Raw genomic sequence first — 21,295 nt, 5'->3', positions numbered from 1 at the left:
AAAGTAAATCAATTTAAAAATATCGAGACACATCTGAAAACATATAACACGTCCCGCTATTGATATGCACCCACATAAATTTTGGAAACGGCGCCGTTGATTCCGGTCCACCGGCTCCGGCCAATCTGAGACTGTATAGGTACCGTACACACTTTCACATAGTAGTTTATTTATTTATTTATTTTTAATAAAATTTCGGATATTTATTTACTACCGGTATGCCATACTGGCCTAACTCGACCATTGATTATTAAGAAAAATAATGTTAAACAAACAAAACAAAATGCAAATTTAATTCCTGTTAACTGTATCCCAGTAGCTATGAGCAAACGCATTTCCTTTCCGTCAGCTGATACTGAAAGTGAAGTGAACTTGGCCTTGATCTCAATTCTCGAGTAGTGTTGCCAGTGTTGCAGAAAAACAATTCCCGTGCAAAGAATGCTGATACATACACGCTAAAATAGTTTCGTATCCTCCATGAACATATTTTCCAATTGATGGGGTGAGTGCAACAGTTGTCTAATCCACATTTTTTAAAAATGGAGAAAAATCAAGTTAAAGTCAAACACATGTGCTTTTTGTACAATATCCCAAAATCAATGACAAGTGGTTGAATGTGTCATACATTGTACGTATATATATTGTACAAAAATCACATGTGTTTAACTTTAACTTGATTTTTCTCCATTCTTAAAAATGTGGGTTAGACCACTGTTGCGCTCACACCCTCATTGTATTAGTTAATTTACTTATGCCTTCAAAAGTGATCCAATAAATGTGTTCACTATGGTCGGTATGTTCATGTAGGATGCGACACTATTTGCGGCACAAGGGAGATACAGTATAATTACAAGAAACACTTTTGACCAGTGGCTTATTAAGGGGGGTGGCTATCGGGCTCAACCCCCCCCCCCTGAAATAAATTTGCTATATACATAACTTCATTAAAATTTGTCAGCACCCAATAGGAAAAATATAAGAGTTCATTCACACGTTGTGCATAGCCCTACCCGAGACAAATTCCTAAATACGCCACTGCTTATGACAAACAAACTTCCAAATTTTGCTTTTCAGGTGTGACTTCAAGTTGTGCCACATTGTGGCTAATTCACTGTTTGCTTTCCTGTTTCATTCTTTCTTTTTGATGAAATGGAAAGAAAATGAATATCTTATTTTGCTTAAACGATCTATTGCTTATAAATGTGTATTTACATGTATGATCCACGTGATCGTATCGTTATTTTGATTACCAGTAACATTGAGTCTAATTCCATGTTACAACGTCAAACAGAGATAATGAAATTAAATATGGCAGTTTAAGATCCCACGTTATGCCCTTTAGGCTAAGGGAAACAGATGATTAAAGCACGAGAACGACAATGGAAGAATTGGTGGAATGAGAAAGTGGGAGGAAAGGAGTACTCCCAAAAAAACAAGGGTACAATGTTGTCTACCACAAATTTGGTTGGCTGGGAATCGAACCAAGGACCCCGCGTAACAGAGGTAAGCGCTCTACCACTGAGCCCTGTTCGAAGTGAGAAAAAAAGCAGAGGCGGTGCGGTATGTTTTATTACGATTTTGACTCGACATACCGGCTATCTAAATGTTGAAATCCAATGACGGTATGTTACCTAAAATATTGCATTTCGATTTACATAATGACTGAAAACCATTGGAAAGCTTCTCTGTAGTAAGGGGGGGTATGGAGAGACTTTCATCCCCTGCCAACAACTTTCTGAACAAAATATCCCCTTATGTTTTATTATTGAGAATTATACGAACATGCTCAAAAACCGAATGAGGATATTAACAATTTCCTGCGGGAAAACTCCTGGTCCCCCATTCGACTGTGGGGTGTTCCAAACCCGCGGAATGTCCGCCCCATCAGCAGACAACCCCTATGCCGCCCATGCTCAAAACACGGCATTTATATGCATTAAGGCAAGAAGACACACATACATAGATAACAAAGAAACAATTCAATATGGCACATCAAAATATAAACTAGGTGAACTTCTTTGAAGACACCTTATTCTAAAAACATAAAATAGGAAAAAGATAACAAAAGTGTCGGTGTTGTCAACTTAGAAATGATTTCTACATAAGAAATAAAATCTTTTTACATGCAAAGCTATTCGTCAATTATTGTGTGTATAAATAATTTATTAAGGATATTTAGCATCTACTTTCCAGTGACGGTATGTTTTAAACATTGAAAAAACAGAGACGGTATGACATACCACCACATACCGTCTCACTTCGACCACTGTATATGACTCTACCATAGCAAAACTTGTAATAAAAATATAAAGGTTATTGGAGCCAACTGACAGGTATTCGTTTCAACAAAACGAATCGGGTTAGAAACAAAATAAATAAAATAAATATTTCTTACTTGCCATTATCAAAAAATAACAAGCAATTAAAACATTGATATGGAACACACTACTCCCTTTCTTGCCTTTAAAAAAAATAAAAAATAATATATATATATATATATATATATATATATATATATATATATATATATATATATATATATATATTTGTGAATAGAACTGAGCACAGCCCTTTATGATAATGTTCATAAATGATTTTAACTAAAAGGAAATCAATCAATATATATATATATATATATATATATATATATATATATATATATATATATATATATATATATATATATATATATATATTATTTTTTATTTTTTTATATATATCGAGAGACCTCTGAAAGCATACGACCTGTCATTGATATGCACCCACATAAATTTTGGAAAGACGGCGCCGTTGGCCACATACCATTAACGTATGTAGAAATAAGGATATCAATAACCAGTTAGGAGAGAAATAAGGATATCAATAACCAATAAAATCATTTGATCACTTTTACTGTGTTTTGAGTGCTATAGTAAATATATACCGTAGTAAATTTATAGACAGTAATATACTGCTATAGTAAATATACTGTACTACTATAGTATTAAGTACGTTAAGTTCTATAGTAAGGAAGTATAATAATATATTTTTAATATGCATTTCAAAGAATTGAACAACCTTCGAAAATTCAGGGGGTAGACGCTTCCCACCTCTTCCTTTGTTCCACCCTGTGAATGAATGGCCATGAATTGGGGTAAAAAAAAAAAGTCTTGCTCTGAAATACTAATTCCTTCCCCTGTATCTGATATTTAATCCTGACACCATTGCATTGCTCGAATTTTCCTTAGTATTTTCTATAAGGGTTAGGTGGTAGAGCAGCCATGGCTGAACCTCGCCCGCTTCAATAAAGACATTTTCATTTCATTTCATTTCATTATATACACACACTCAATTATCTTTTATGTTCTTGCAACATTGATTCTCTCTCTCTCTCTCTCTCTCTCTTGTTTGTATGTGTATGTGTGTGTGCAAGTGTGTGTGGGCGTGTATGTCGCTGCGCTCTCGTAACTGCGACTTGTCATTTTTGCAATCCGAATATTAAAACAATTATATTGCAACACTAGAAATCGCCTGTCTCGAACTTTGCTTCTGAACGTATCGTTATTCGTACTAAGCACTCTGTAGTGTAGTGATCTAACATTGTTTTGCACAGCTACCAAAGAAATGGTGCATTTATGCTTAATTGCAGGTTGTGCAATCATCAGAACAATTTGTCAGCGGGGAATTCCCGAATGTTACTCTGGATAGGATTGTCTATTTCACGATTATTACAATTAAAGGCGTTTTTTTTTTCTTAAATTGCAAAGTAGACTATTCGTACTTTCTTAATACAGGCCTATATTTTCTTCCTATAAAAAAAACGTAGAAAATGGTATGAACGTAATTCAGGATGGAAAATAAAGTATGACTTGTTGGAAGGAAGCACTAAGCAAGATAATAAAAGACTAGATGCAAAGTTGCTAACTGCACACAGATGCACGTGCATACACGATACTTTCATCCTCCACACATACGGACGGTTCAAGCAGTAGATCGTATGCGAAGTTCGCAGTGTTGGGGGAAATTAAAAAGAAATTAGCATTTTTCTTAAATTCTTTCAGTACAACCAATGAGAAAGTAGCGCCAGCTATCTCGTTATAATCCCAAATAGCTACATAGCATTATTATGAAACGCATGGGGAGAAGTGTCCGTCAAATGCAACGTCAGATTTCCCAGTAGGCAACTATACTAACTGAATATACCCATTCTTCGCATTTGGAAGTCAACGCTTCTGGGAGTATCACTATTCATTTCAGCGACCGCGAAAACTATGTATTTGACACTAATATCGGTTATTTTGGGCTATTTTTATATGTCTCGGTATCCCCCCGCCCGCTGACCCCCGGGTCGCATACAATGGTAGCTAAATTTGCAAGTCACTGCTAATGGAAGTGTCACAATTTATCTCAGCGACCCCGAAAACTATGGATTTGACACTAATATCGGTAATTTTGGATTACTTTTACATGTCTCGGTATCCCCCCCTTCATCCAGCGACCCCGGCCCACAGCGAAACAGGGTGAATTTGAAAATTAATGCGATCAGAGTTTCACCATTGATCTCAGCGACCGCGAAAACTATGAATTCGACACTAATATCGGTCATTTTCCACTACTTTTACTTGTCCCCCCCTGAGACCCCCCTGGTACGAATTTTGACAGAAACGCTTCACCTTGGTCTGGAGCCTGGACCAAGGTATCCGTGACCAAAATTTGGTAACTCTCGGTCAACTTGTCTGGTCCCGAGGCCTGTCCCGGTCAACTCTCCCTCTGAAACCCCCCTGGTTCGAAATTCGAAACAAACTCTTCGTCTTGGTCTGGGGCCTTGACCAAGGTACCCGTGACCCAAATTTGGTAACTCTCGGTCAACTCGTCTGGTCCCCAGGCCGCACAAAGAAACATAGACAGACAGACATACAAACAAACTCTTTATTTTATTTATATTAGATTAGATAGGAGCGATGTAGTGGCGGGCTAAGGTCCTCCGGTCGTAAATTGCCTAGGACCGCAAGATGTCTAAATCCGCCACTGGTCAGATGTTAACATTGCCATTGTCATCTAAATTAGTGTTCATATGACTGATTCCAAGAAAGGCAGTGATTTTTATTATGTATATACGAATTGGGCGGCACAGGTTCGAACCCCGAGCAGACGGAAATTTTTTGTCATTTTAACGTCGTTCAAATGAGGCTCCGATGTTGACCCACTATCTTTGAGATAGGTACCTGTCATGTCGTCAGTGCCTGAATGGCGTCTCCGAGTGCCGAAGTCAGATAGTCAGAAGACAGCCTTTACCTTCATGCCCAGCCCTTGGGATTTCATGGCTTGTTTCAAAAGAAATAGGAACAATCATTACGACCATGTAGGCCTATGTGGGTTCTATGAAATAGGCAAATGGCAAAAGTCGTCTTTCACTCTTGAATTGGAATCAAATACAATACTACTATGGCACACAGGTAACTATTTTAAAAACTTGAACTCAATACGTAAATAAGTACTTTAATATGGAATTATGACAAACCAAAAAAAAAAAAAAAAAAGTTATATGACATGAATTAAGTACAATAAGACTCGTTTAAATAATTAATATTTTTCTGACCAAAGTATGTAGCCCTACTTCTTTATTAAAAATTTAAATATTTCGTAAGTTTCCATAACGTAACGTTATCTTCCTCAGACGTTAATACGTATGTATGTAGTTAATAGACATCATAATAGAGAGAGAGAGAGAATGAATATTATGATGTCTATTAACTACATATTATGATGTCTATTAACTACATTATGATGTCTCTATTAAAAATTAAACTATTTCGTAACAGTTTCCATAACGTAACGTTATTTTCCTCAGACGTTAATATGTATGTTATGAATAGAGATATCATAATAGAGAGAGAGAGAGAATGAATATTATGATATCTCTATTCACTACATACATATTAACGTCTGAGGAAAATAACGTTACGTTATGGAAACTGTTACGAAATAGTTTAATTTTTAATAAAGAAGTAGGGCTACATACTTTGATCAGAAAAATTATTAATTATTTAAATAATAAATAGGGCCGCGGTGGCTCAGTGGTAGAGCGTTCATCTCTGGTGCTTGGGGTCTCGGGTTCAAACCCTGCTCCCATTCCACCATTTCATTCATCTCTCATCATCAACGTCTCCTTTAGCCTAACCGGCATAATCGTGGGACGTAAAACTCAAAAATTTCAGTTCATTTAAATAATAATTCCAGAGTCAACATGGAGGAAGTTAAATAAGATTCGTGTTACGGAATACAAATATTCAAGGATAGATAAAAGAAACACTGTAATGAATGAAATGTAGCAACAAAAATTGCTAGTGCGCGCCTTTGATGCGCATGGTCCCGGGTTCGATTCTCGATGCGAGAACATTGAACACATTACTCTGGTTGGGATTCTATCTTAAAGTGTAGTCCCGCGTTTAACGCTGAAAAGGAACGTTAAACCTCAACAAACAAACTTACAATGTAATTGAATTAAGACTTTTCTGTATTGTTTTCATACCCTGTAATAGAGACAATCGGAACTAACACAGGAGGTAACAAGGTAAATAGTTAGCTAGTTAGCTAAAGAAACGGGATGAGCACTTTCTCACCCCACATATAGACGCCTAGTGGTGGGTCAGTGATAGATAGTGACAGGTCAGCTCTCATATCTGGTGCTTAGGGTTCCTAGATCGATCCCAGCTCTCGCCAAGTGAGTATTGTGGTGAGGTGCATAGCACGTGAGACGTTAAAAAAATAGAGCCATGTAATCTCTTTTGAGTTATCTACAGATCTCAGGCTATTGGTTTAGTATTGATGAATGCTTCGTTCATACATTTTAATCTATAGTTTGTAATTAAGTTGTAGGTTAAAATAAGAAGCTTACTGCTCAAAAGCTCAGTAAAATTTTGTTTGGAAGTATGGAAGAGGGGTTAATAATAAAGTGACTGACTCTTCATGTGAAGCAGGGATGCCCATCACCCCGAAGAATTTGGGTGCAACTCCGTAAATTTACTATTCCCAGTGCCCCAAATTGACCATTTTTGTTCCCAAAAAGTACCATTTTCTCCCAAAACCCCCAAATTTATCATTCTTCACCCAAATATACCTGTATCTCCCCAAATTTACCATTTCCTTATCTAGTTTCATAGTACTATTCCCAATGAAACAGTGTGTTTCTCCCTAAATACTCTTATGCGCGCAACCTGAGCGCTAAAACCCGCCTGTGGACACCCCTTGTGTGAAGTATCCCGGTTTGATCCCAATTTACCCGAATTTGACTTGAGAAACTATGTTCGTGGGATTAACATTGATTCTTTCGTTCCACCATACACTTTTTTCTATTATCAGAAAGCTAAAACATAATGCCATTATGTAGCATGTATATTTTCTTTCTATGGCTGGGTTTAATTAATCCATTTTGTCTTCGATATTGGGATTAAGTACGTAGAGTGTGGTCCTACAAGCTATAAAATGCAATCTATTTCGTAGTTCGGGTATGGTTGTTGAGCACTCAGTAATTGGCAACCCTGAAGGAAGGCGAGAAACAGCGAACAAGGAGTTATGGGAGAGTCGATTGACTTGCTGAGTGTAGTGTTTCTGGAAAGTGATTTTTATTTAGAAAAAAATCATATCTTAATACTATTTTGTGTCAGTGTACATTGCTTTTAGTAAGCAAGCTTGACGGTTTAAAGGAAGGAAGTCATTACACAATGTCTGGAACAAGATGTTATTCTGTAGAAGCAATTTTGTAGGTAAGAATGAAGTAAAACGCAATGGGTCTATATTACGTATTCATAAAACTAACCAAACTGTTTGTGATTCAAAAGGTTTTCTGTTGGTAATTTGTGCCCCTGACAATATGATTTAAAAATAATCATCCGATGCAGCACGCAATTCTGACCGAGATCTTATCAAATGTAATGAAGGTCATTGGGCGTCGGGTACTGAAAGCAGGACGGCAATTGACGGGAACATCTTGATCCTGGGGGGAAAAGGGAAGTATAATCATCTTCTCTTTTACTAAATTCATATATCTAAAATTAAATATATTTTTTAAGTGAAGATTCATCTAAAAGGATGAAATGCTGAATTTTTAGCTCTTTCTTCCCCGCCTTTGTAACCATGATTTAAAAAAAAAAAAAAAAAAAAAAAGCAGTTAAGAAATTAGCAGAATTTATTTCGTCGCAAGCAAGACCGTAATTTGTGAGGAGCAGGAAGGCAACTTCCCCCAGGGAAGCTCCCCGCCGTTCGAGGGGGCCTACTTTAAGACAAAATTTTCGTATTTCATATACGATACGAACATGAAATTATAAATGTAGCATCAAACAGGTTCACTACATTACATAAACAAAACAGCACACAAAAGGTAAATAAAACAAAAATGAGTCGTGGGGCCATTTCAGTAAAAAAATGTGTACTATTAGGGGCCCTAGAAATAATACTTATTCGTATGATTTTGAGATTTGTCAATATTGTCCCCTTAATTAAATTATCATGTATGGAACGAGCCCAGGGGCGTGCGGGGAACCCACAAAAAGTAAGAGAAAGAATAAAGAAGGGGCTTTTTTTCGAATTTTACGGGAGGGTGTCTTCCTGTTCTGCCTAATACCTATTCTGCCTAATGACCCTCCAGCACTTTGTAACGCATTTTTGATTTAATCTTATCTTTAGGCATAACAGGAATTCCTGTTCTGCCTAGCTCCTGTTCTGCCTAATTCACACAAAAAGGGATATTTGGATTCGAGGGAAATTTATTAATACCTATTTCCCCTTGATTTTCAAATATCATTCAAGAACTCTTTAATAAAACTTCAAGGCACGAGTGAGGGTTAGTTAGTTAGATGAACACGCGAGTGGAACGAATTTTTCCATGTGACCAAATACCCCTAAAAATCATTTTTAGTATAACAAATGTAGGGAAAGTGTCCGGTATAATGTAAAAAGCAAAACACCACAATTACGTTGAGTAAAATGATTACACAATTTATTAGAGATAAATACTTCCAAATATCTAGAAAGGAAACTTTAGAAGAACAAAGTTTGCTCTAGAATAACAAATTAAAATATCAGAAAGGAAATACAGTTTTAACTTCTTAAAGTCACACATATATATATATTTTTTTTTTCAATTTGAGAGAGAACAAAACTTCGAAACACACACTAAACCCACACACAACCTTCATTGTTATAAATGTAAACTGTAAGCTACAGCTTCTACATAGGAAATCAAATCCAATTGACCCGACTCTAATCTACTTTGCAAGGACTTGATTTTCTGCTGAATACGCTTATATTTTAGTTTCTGTTCTTTTGATTTCTTCCCAACTTCTAGAAGCATCATTGATTCTTTCATTTTCGTTCTGGTCTTGCTGTAAAAGCTGAACAAGGGTAAACATATTCGGATGTTCCTTTGTCAGCCTTTTATTAAACTTCGAATGCCAGCCTCCACTATATTGGTTACCCTTTTTTCTCCGTTGTCATAATGGTTCCATAGTTCACTAGAAAACCTTTAAGAGAGCATTAGTATTGAAAAACACTAACCAAACAAATTATAACGTTTACGAATAGATAATTGTCTGAAATATCTCTTGAAGTTTCAACGAAAAGCGCATCAAGTTTCCTGCCAAAATGTATGAAATTCAGCGTGCAGTAAACAGACTGAAAGTTCTAACACAGGGTACAAAATCGCAACAGTGAAAGTAGGAGGAGACAGAAGTACCAATATATATATATATATATATATATATATATATATATATATATATATATATATATATATATATATATATATATATATATATATCTTCACACTGAAACGTATCGACATAGGGAGCTCAGATATTTGAATATCCATAATTATTAAACTTACACAGCTAACCATTACTTCAGCCATTAATAACATATGAAATGTACCTAAATTACATATGAATTACTGTAATTAATTTGCGAGCTTTTGACAATGGTGTCAGTGTCACTCCATTCAGTGACAATCAGAGCCATTTTCGAAAACTATAGTTGAAGGAAACACTGGAATTGATTAACATAAGCAAATATTTTTGTCTCTCTTTTTTTATTGCAATTTTGGTCCAATATACTTAACCCAAATCGGTAATAAGGAAAAAATATTACAATATTAAATTACATATGTTTTATATAATTGTAAGAAAAACTAAACCTAACACAGTGCATCTGGAGAAAAGTGCAGTCACTGGGTTTATCTTCATTGTACCGTCAAGATATGCAAGTTAGAAGGTGGATACGACGAGCTGGTGCTTTACCACTTGTACCCATTGATAAAATTGGTGATATATACTTACATATACAAGAAGATGCACCAGAAGTGCCGAATCGAGACGATTTTCACGATTATTTGGTTGAAACGTGGTTGGACGATGCAGACGCCAAGTTCACACCGTAAGTACTGTATAGTTAGGTTTAGTTTTTCTTACAATCATATAAAACATATGTAATTTAATATTGCAGTAATTTTTGCTCATTAACGATTTGGGTTTAGTATATTGGTCCAAAATTCGAATTAAAAAAGTGAGACAAAAATATTTGCTTATGTTAATCAATTCCAGTGTTTCCTTCAACATATAGTTTTCGAAAATGGCTCTGATTGTCACTGAATAGAGTGACACTGACACCATTGTCAAAAGCTCGCAAATTAATTACAGTAATTCATATATAATTTAGGTACATTTCATATTGTTACGTTATAATTTGTTTGGTACATTTCATATGTTATTAATGGCTGAAGTAATGGTTAGCTGTGTAAGTTTAATAATTATGGATATTCAAATATCTGAGCTCCCTATGTCGATACGTTTCAGTGTGAAGATATTTTTTTTGGTACTTCTGTCTCCTCCTACTTTTACTGTTGCGATTTTGTATCCTGTGTTAGAACTTTCAGTCTGTTTACTGCACGCTGAATTTCATACATTTTGGCAGGAAACTTGATGCGCTTTTCGTTGAAACTTCAAGAGATACTTCAGACAATTATCTATTCGTAAACGTTATAATTTGTTTGGTTAGTGTTTTTCAATACTAATGCTCTCTTAAAGGTTTTCTAGTGAACTATGGAACCATTATGACAACGGAGAAAAAAGGGTAACCAATATAGTGGAGGGCTGGCATTCGAAGTTTAATAAAAGGCTGACAAAGGAACATCCGAATATGTTTACCCTTGTCCAGCTTTTACAGCAAGACCAGAATGAAATTGAAAGATCAATGATGTTTCTAGAAGTTGGGAAGAAATCAAAAGAACAGAAACTAAAATATAAACGTATTCAGCAGAAAATCAAGTCCTTGCAAAGTAGATTAGAGTCGGGTCAATTGGATTTGATTTCCTATGTAGAAACTGTAGCTTACAGTTTACATTTACAACAATGAAGGTTGTGTGTGGGTTTAGTGTGTGTTTCGAAGTTTTGTTCACTCTCAAATTGAAAAAAATATATATATGTGACTTTAAGAAGTTAAAACTGTATTTCCTTTCTAATATTTTAATTTGTTATTCTAGAGCAAACTTTGTTCTTCTAAAGTTTCCTTTCTAGATATTTGGAAGTATTTATCTCTAATAAATTGTGTAATCATTTTACTCAACGTAATTGTGGTGTTTTGCTTTTTACATTATACCGGACACTTTCCCTACATTTGTTATACTAAAAATGATTTTTAGGGGTATTTGGTCACATGGAACAATTCGTTCCACTCGCGTGTTCATCTAACTAACTAACCCTCACTCGTGCCTTGAAGTTTTATTAAAGAGTTCTTGAATGATATTTGAAAATCAAGGGGAAATAGGTATTAATAAATTTCCCTCAAATCTAAATATCCCTTTTTGTGTGAATTAGGCAGAACAGGAGCTAGGCTGAACAGGAATTCCTGTTATGCCTAAAGATAAGATTAAATCAAAAATGCGTTACAAAGTGCTGGAGGGTCTTTAGGCAGAACAGGAATTAGGCAGAACAGGCAGGAACCTTACGGGAGAGCCCAAATATTAATGCTTGCTCCATCAGAAAAAAAAAAAATAAGTTGCGATGCTGGTCGCAAGTAAAATAATAATAATTGTAAGCAAATAAAGTGTGAGGCGGAACGGGTAACTAAAATATTAGTATTCCTGGACTATTTTTTTTTCCTGGGAGGAAGGCGAGAGTTATAATAATAATAATAATAATAATGTAATCGCCTGGTCCAGTCGTTGTTCGGGCGTCCACCTTTCATATAACTGCGTGATCTGTCCTCCGTTGTCCTGTCAATGAATATTTTCCGGAGATCTAGACTTACCTGGGTAAGACGTTGAAGGATATCTCCAAAAAAGGATTACAATTACTGCCTTTGCATAATATACAGAGCGTCCACAAAAAATACTTCTAAAACCTGGTGACGATTATAATAATAACGTGACAACTGTGTAAGTGTAGAGATTTATGTCCGTAATGACTTTGAAGGAGAGATGGATTTAGCCATTTGTTATTTTCGGAACAAGTGTTTTCACGGAAAAAAATTCACAAGCTGTTAAAATCATATTTAACTGTGGTAATTGTTTAATGTATTTGAAGTGCCTTTGTTTATACGTAGCTATTTACGAAAAGTCATATTGCATAATTGCATTTATGTATTTTGAACTTAGAATGTAAGATGAACTAAAGTTGTAGATCTCTGAAAATTGTATCGGCCATCTTTTGACTTGCTGTCCTGTCTACGAAATAATTTCCAGTACTTTCAACTATAGATGTTCACAGTGGCGTATTTAGGGGGGATTCCGGGCTTAAGCCCCCCCGAAATCTTATTTACTATAGTAAAGTATATTAAATATCTTGCAGAATTTTCACATTTTCAGGCAAAGCCCCCCGCCCCGAAAGTTAGCAAAGCCCCTCCCGAAATAAAATCGTAAATACGCCACTGGATGTTCATATACATTGCGTCATGTTGGAGATACGGAAAGTCATCAGTATCGAATTGAAATCCCGTAACCAGCTAGATGAAAAGGTTGTAAAATGTATGGCGTGGATTTTCTTTTAAAAATTACTATGGAACCTCAGGATATGTCAATTATTGGCTCTCAAAAGTTCATATCTTCTGATTTTTTTTAAAAAAATATAGATTTATGTTTCGAATGTAATAATAGGTTTCCAAAGACTCATTGGTATATTTTGGTGACTTAGTACGAGGTAAATGGAAATAAGCAAAATATGGGGAAATTATATTTTAAATGAAGTATCATGTAATATCAGAATACAAGTAACATATCTAATCAAACATTCTCTGTTATCCCTACAATTGTACAAATCTTAAGTTTGTATAAATATAAGAGCAATTTAACGGGACAAGAAATAATCAACAATAGTGGAAACTGCCCTTTATAATACGAAGTATCTATGTGGTACATAGACGGACTCAGAAAAACTTAGGGCCTATTTTGTAAAAAAATACGTAGTTAAAGTGGCATTTTATCCAATATAAACTTGAGAATTTTAGGGAAGCGTGTGGTCATCCATCACAAGCGCCGACCCGGAAGGGGTGGGGATGAGACTCTACTCCCCCTCCCCCCTCCAGAGTTTGCTTAAGCTCCGTATTTGTATTAAAATTCTAATTAATCTGTCGTTATTTTATATCTAAAAACAAAACATGCATACTTGAACATGCCTCGTCCCAAGTTATACAGAAATCGGTGCGGGTGTCACCCATATTTTTCATTCAATGCGGTTATTGCGAAAGATATATAGTAGATCGCACGAAGAAAGAAAAAAAAAGAAAAAATGCAAGATCTTGAAATGAAAGTTAAATCTTTTTGTGTAAATTTCACTCGGTCACCATAATAATTGATGACCATCATATTTCACTCTTCTGGGCAGCGATCTGTAGTTTTTGTGATTGTTAGGGATGCGCACGAGTCGAGACATGTCTCGAATCTCGACTCGACTCGACTCGAATTCGAGTCGAGATTCGAGTCGAGACACACACTGTAAAATTCGAGACGAGTCGAGACAAACGTATTTCTCGACTCGAATTTTCGAGTCGAGACTCGAGTCGAGTCGAGACAGCTGGTAAAAATCTCGACTCGATTCGAATGTCTCGAAAATTTTTCTATAATTTTTAATATTATTTTGAAGAAAGTGCTCGATCAGAAACACTCGGCACGAGAATTGCGGAAACTGCAGGACTTGTCAGGTGTTCGAGGAGTGCTATGGTGATTGTCTTCAGCAAGTGGCGAAACCAAGGGGAAAAGACGTCCAAATGTCGAGGGGTTGGGTGCCCCCACCTCATTACAGATGTCGAACGTCGTAGGCTGGGCAGACTGGTAAAACAGAATAGGCGGCGAACTGCGTCGGAACTAAGATCAGAGTTTAATGCTGGGCAAAGTACAAGTGTGCCTGAACTAGTGTTGTCAAATTTCCGGAAATTTTGAACTTTTTTTTTTAAACGCTTTTTTCGATTTTCCGGAAAAATTGAAAAAAATAAATATGTTTGTATTAGGTTAATTTTACTAGTAATGATATCTCTTTTTTTTTTTCAAACACGCGAAAAATTTAAGTTCAAAAATTTCAATATTGCGAATATTAAAAAATAGCACTCGAAAATAAAACTATTCCAATTATTATCTATATATTAAAATACTAGATTTACGCGTATATGTTTCTCCTCACAGAAAAGTTTATATGTTTGTCTCCTATCCTTTCAACAATGAGATCTTAAACCCACAAGTGCTAGAAACGTGCCGTTTTCATTTGTTGATTCCAAATTTTATGTAAATTGTCCAGTTCTAATTGAATATTTTTATATAAAAAAAACATGGCCATTAGTTCTTTATTACATTTATAGGGGTACACAAGAAGTACTGTGGGGGCGCGGTGACTCAGTGGTAGGGCGTTCACTTCCGGTGCATGGGGTCCCTGGTTCGATCCCAGATCGCGCCGTGTGGACTTTGTGGTGGACAAATACCATGCTCGTGGGTTTTCTCTGGGTTCTCCCGTTTCCTCCACTTTCTTCATTCCACCATTTCATTCATTTCTCATCATCACCGTCTTCTTTAGCCTAATCGCCATAACCGTGGGACGTAAAACTAAAGATTTCATTTCACTAGAAGTACTGAAATTTCTGAAAAAGTAAAGCATCATACCCTACGAGTTATATATTCCAACATCACATAGTTGTATATAGGGGTTGTATATCTGTCAGGCGTTTGTTTCATGGCCAAATGATAATGAAAACGAAGGATAACCATTTCCCCAGTCTAAGATTAATCTTTGTTGTTTGGTAAGGGTTTTTTTCAATAAACACCGTTTATCACTGACATAATTAATTGTGTGTGTACTTTATTTACTTATTAAATAGTGCATGCAAATGCATACATACACGATATGGGCATTCAGTAAATGGATACTTGAATATTTGAATTCAATTATCTATACAAGCCGTCTACGAGTCTTTTGTCCAAACTACTCTTTGGGATGAGCTTCTTACCAGATGTGTAGCCTACCGAAGGACCTATATGTTATCGAAACTATTGTGCTATTGTTCTTTTTTTTATGCTTTGGCAGAAAGTTCTGTAGATATCGAAGCCCGCCAGTGAAGCCATATCTAGCATCTTGGTGCTAGATCTAGCATAATTCACTCCGATTTAGCATATAACATCTTGACTTTAGCATCTTGGCAAAATCTCATTCTTTCCTCTGGAGAACAGAAAAAGAACGAAAATTTAGATGGCTCACTGACCGTTGGGAATTATCCCTTAGTTGAAGCGATGGTTGGAGTAATAAAACCAGTTAGTATTTCCGCTGTTGTATTGTTGAATTCACAGAAATGTTCAAAAATAAGCAAAACGTGACTGTACAAGATGTTTACTTACCCATAGTTTTATTATTGTCAACTGAACCCTGAGTGTCTGGGATGTTTCAGTCCCTTCTCACTTTACAACTTGAGAGGGAAGGGGGTATGACCGCTAAAAGAAATGCTTCAGTGCTGCGTCGGAAGCGGCATGTTTTGTATATATTTCTTAAAATGTTATCCATTCTTAAAGTATAAATTCCCCCTTCCTCCCCTGATTCTCTTTCCAATACAGAGAACCGACTCTTTAAATGAAGAAAGAACCCTGAACCCTCCCGAAAATGCAAAAATGAATGATGCGTACAAATAACAAATCTGTGGATGAATCAAATAATGCAGATACATGAGATGATGATGACGATGATAACAGTGCTTGATGCAGCGCAGTCTACCACATGTAAATAGATTTGAAGTGTTCATATTTGTGTATGTGCTTGTTTCTGAGTATTTATATGCGCGTGTCTTGTAATTGTTATATTAATATCCACTGGATCAAGTGAAAGTATAAAATGGATTTGATGACTGCCAAATTAACGTCACCTTGGTAAGTCATTATTTTTTAATATTTAGTAATATTAAATTAGATTATAGTTTAGCGTCGTTTTCAGGAGCAAAGCTCTACTAGACGTGAACGTACAGTTTAACGTCGGATTTGAAACACATGAGCTCCTACCATGAATTAAACCTCGTTCGAGAAAGGCGCATACGCTAACCACATAGCAACGGGGAGCTCAACATTTAGTGATATGTATATTAAGTTGTAAAATTATATTCGTTTAATTTTCACTAATATAATCTTCACAATGTAAAGCATTCGCTAGGCACGTTATCTTGTTTAAAAACAAAAAGCCTATCTCTTATGTTTCCGTCTCGGGGTTGGACTGCGGGATGATAGAAATCCGAAAGAGATGTTTTTATTATATTTTGTACAGTAGATCTACTCCGTCATAATCTCCGTGTTTGATAAGAATGAACCTACCTGGCTCACGTATACGTAATATAACAAACCATGCATATTAAATGCAAGACTAATATAGCAAACATTGAAGATGCCCCCTAGAAAATTTTCTTCGACCGCCCATATCTGGAGGTACACAATTTCGCAACTCAGTGGATACGATGTGGATGTATTCAAAGTCTACTGATTTACCCATAAAATTTAAATGTTATAACAATATTCTCAGTGAATACTAACCTGAGGAGAACTATTTTTTTTTTAATTCGATCGCTAAAGGAGTTTTTTTCCCACCAAGTCTCGGTAATCGGCTGGCACGAAAACTGAAGTTTCTACAAGTGTTTCCCCAGCGATTTTTTTGAGAAAGGGGTCCTCCAGGAGCGTTATTTAGGGTGTAATTCCTGCGTTTGTTATATACATATATAGATATACATAGATATAGACTAAATATAGATATACTGTATATATATATAAAGATAAGTAGGAGCGGGTCTTTAAAATTAGTTCGGAAAGATAATATGAAAATCTGGCATAATTTGCAAGAATCTATCTAGTCTAATATAAATAAAATAAATAGTTTGTGTTTGTCTGTCTGTATGCAGCCTGGGGACCAGACGAGTGGACCGAGAGTTACCAAATTTTAGTCAGGGGTACTCTGGCCCAGGCCCCAGATCAAGACGAATCTTTTTTTTTTCAAAATTCGAACCAGGGAGTCTCAGGGTGCGCTTACAGGGACATGTAAAAGTGGTAGAAAATGGCCGATATTACTGTCGAATTCATAGTTTTCGCGGTCGCTGAAATCAATGGTGAAACTCTGATCACATTAACTTACAAATTCACCCTATTCGGGCCGGTGGTCACCGGGGGGGGGGGAGGGGTCGGATACCGAGACATGTAAAAGACCGATATTAGTGTCAAATCCATAGTTTTCGCGGTCACTAATATCGATGGTGACACTTCCATTTGCGATGATTTGCAAATTAACCTATAATTGTATGCGGGCCGGGAAAAATTCTTTGTTTTGCGTCTCACGGTTATGCCGGTTAGGCTAAATGAGACGGTGATGATGAGAGATGAGTGAAAGGGTGGAATGAAGAAAGTGGGAGGAAACGGGAGAACTCCGAGAAAACCCACGCACACTGTGTTTGTACACCACAAAGTTCACTTGGCAGGGGCTGGGATCGAACCCGGGACCCCAAGCACCAGAGGTGAACGCTCTACCACTGAGCCACCGCGGCCCTCAATGAGGTTGGAAGCTGGTCAGTCATGGCAGGAGGTGGCCCATGCCATAGGAGTGGCACAGAGTGTGATTTCCCGATTGTGGAATCGATTTCAAACAACTGGAAGTGTTCGAAGAAGACAAGGACAGGGCCGTCTACTAGCAACCAAAGCCAGAGACGATCGTTATCTCTTGTTAACAGCCCGTCGAAACCGACGTCAGAATACAACTCTGTTGCCGCGAGTCTTCCGAACAACAATAGGACGCACAGTATCTACTCAAACGGTCCGCAATCGCCTTCGAGAAGGTGGTCTCTACGCAAGTAGGCCTATGGTGTGTGTCCCATTAACTGCATGATACCGTGTTTATCAAAGAGCGTAGGCGGAGGAACATCGTGGGTGGGGACGCAATGAATGGGGCAATGTTTTGTTCTCTGACGAGTCTCGATTCAGTGTAGAGCCTGATAATCGACGTGTTTTATCTGGAGAGAGTGTGGAACACGACACAATCCCATGTTTGTGCGAGAAACAACCCAGTATCATGGTGGTGTACTGATAGTGTAGGCAAGAATCAGCATTGGTGGGCGTACTGACCTCCACATCATCCGAAATGGCTCTTTGACGACTCTCAGATATAGGGATGAGATCACGAAAACTCTTGTTCTTCCTTATGCTGGTGCCATTGGTAATTCGTTCCTTGTTATGGATGACAATACTCGTCCTCACATAGCTCGGTTAGTGGATGAGATGCTGGATGCTGAGGGTATCGCTCGGATGAAGTGGCCCGCATGCTCTCCGGATCTCGTTCCAATTGAGCATGTCTGGATAATGCTTGGCAGACGAATTGCTGCTAGGCCAGTAAATCCAACAACCATTCCAGAGCTGGAAGTCGCTCTTCTGGATGAGTGGCACAACATCCCCCAAGAACTTATCGATAATCTGATTGAATCCATGCCACGCAAGTGCGAGGCCCAGTTGGCTATTCGAAGTGATCATATGACATATTAAAGAACAATCAGTGTTGTTGCCTTGCCTGTTTGTGAGCAGCTCGAGAGGTGCACACGTAACCGTCTTGTGTCATGAGCCATGTGAACAAGGTTTTCCGTGCCCCAACACCAGTATGTGCCCCATTTTTCTAGTGTATCTTAAAGCATTCCTTCTTGTATGATAATATGAGTCAAACACAAGCTTATTCATACACTATCTTAAGGTCTTGTGTGATATTTCAGCTGAACCCCTATTTTTTTTTAGCATTATATACAGTATATATATATATATATAGTGGCGGATCCAGGATATGATCAAGGGAGGGGCTAAACCATAGTTTGCAGTTTTATCCAGTGTAAAGCAGGATTGAAGCCCATTTTATGCAGTGTATACTTGAGTGTGAAGGGGGAGGCTATAGCCCCCTTGGATCCGCCTCTGTATATATATATATATATATATATATATATATATATATATATATATATATATATATATATATACATGATCGAAAATGGCCTCGAATCCATACCCGCTGAGATGAACAAAAGATACCGTTTAAATCTACAAATTCAGCCCCATTAGTACTCTAAGGAGGATGGTGACATGTAAAGATAATTGAAAATTATCGATATTAATGTCAAATTCATAGTTTTGGGGCTCCACAAGTTCATTGGTGACAGTTTTGGTGCCCTTTGTGTCCAAAAATGAAACGTATTCTCCCCGTGCGAAGAACGGATATTCTGCTAGTCTGTAATAACTAACGAAAGTTTCATTTAATATATTTCTCGCTGCTCAAATTTACTCACTTGTGCGGTATATGTGTGTAAAGTAGAATTAAAACCTGTTACTCTAAGTATTTTTCCGTTAGCGAAATACATTGTATATACACTAGGACGTCGATAATCCTAACGTCAAAAATCCGAACGCGGTCCCTAGAAGCTTTTTACATTTTGTCTTAACGCTAGCGATAAACAAACAATAGCGTGTCTATCGACGTTATGTGAAGTCAGTGTTTTTACAAAAGTTCATTTATATGTAATTGTTTGTCATGTATTTTTATTTTTTCTTAGGCCTATAAGTTTTAAGTGTGACTTAGAGTACAAGCAAGTTCTTCAGAAACATTAAATGTAAGTAGCCTTACATACGGTATTGTAATTACTGTATGTACTGAATAACCACTGTATCGATAGAAGAACATACCGTACAGTATATGTAAGCCTAAAAGACATTTTCTTGGTCATTTTCGAATATCCGAACAATTTGAAAATTCGAATACCTGTGGTCCCAAATAGTTCGGATTTTCCACTTCCCACTGTATATGTTGCAGACATGTTACAGCAAGTAAGATCACTAGCATCAGGCCAACAAATAGTTTTTAAACTACATTTTCCTGTTTTTGCCAATATTTCCGAACAAATGATTTTTTCTAATGGTTTCAAAATTTCCGGAATTTTACATAGAACAATGAAGATATCTCTATGAAATATATGTTTGATTTAACATATTAACTAAAATGATTCTGTGATTAACAAGAATGATGATTCTGATAATACCCAAATTTTCCGTTTTTTCCCCAGCTCGGGAAAACAGTAAAAAAACTGTTTTTTACCCAAAATCTCCGTCTTTTTTTACAGGCCTTCACAACACTAGTCTGAACACACAGTGCACCGAACACTCCTAACGATGGCGAATGTTAACACCACGACATCGGCAACTATAACTGAACTATAACTGAACACGTGACCATCACCACTTGACCTTGGCACAATGGCAGAGCGTTGCATTGTCTGATGAATCCTGACATCTTCTTCATCATGACGATGTGAGGGTGCGAATCCGTCGTGTTCAAAGGGAACAGCTCCTTGACATCTGTACTGCGGGACAGAGACAAACTGGCTGCGGCTTAATTATTATCTAGGGAACATTCAGGTGAGCATCCATGTGTCCAGTGGAGCTCGAGCAAAGCACCATGACGGCCGAGGTGTCGCACGCTGCTTGCAGACTACGTACACCCCCTTCATGACGGCCATGTTTTTCATCGGTAGTGGAATTTTTCGACAAAATACTGCACCATGTCACAAGGCCAGGAGTGTGATGGAGGGGTTCGAGGAACACAGGAGCGAGTTCCAAGTGATGTGCTGGCCCCCAAACTCTCCGGATCTGAACCCAATCGATCACATCTGGGATGTGATTGAACGTAACGTGAGGGTGCATCACCCCCTCCCCGGAATTTACGGGACCTGAGTGTGCATATGTGGTGCCAACTCTCTCCAGCGACCCACCGAGGAACATTGGGACCATGCCAAGACGCGT

General features: G+C 37.2%; 1 protein-coding gene across 1 annotated transcript in view; it reads left to right on the top strand.

Moving 5' to 3' along the window:
* Window positions 1–7,546: 7,546 nt before the first annotated feature.
* Window positions 7,547–21,295, top strand: part of LOC145690449 (NFX1-type zinc finger-containing protein 1-like) — a gene marked incomplete in the record, with an annotated part of 145,273 nt that continues 131,524 nt past the window's right edge. The window contains 1 exon segment of the mRNA XM_081765349.1: window positions 7,547–7,745.

This window comes from Thermobia domestica, chromosome 1, assembly GCF_964235325.1.
Source record: "Thermobia domestica chromosome 1, izTheDome1.hap1.1, whole genome shotgun sequence".
Lineage (NCBI taxonomy): Eukaryota > Metazoa > Arthropoda > Insecta > Zygentoma > Lepismatidae > Thermobia > Thermobia domestica.
Note: the sequence above shows the minus strand (reverse complement) of the source record. Positions and strands in the feature narration are given on the sequence as shown.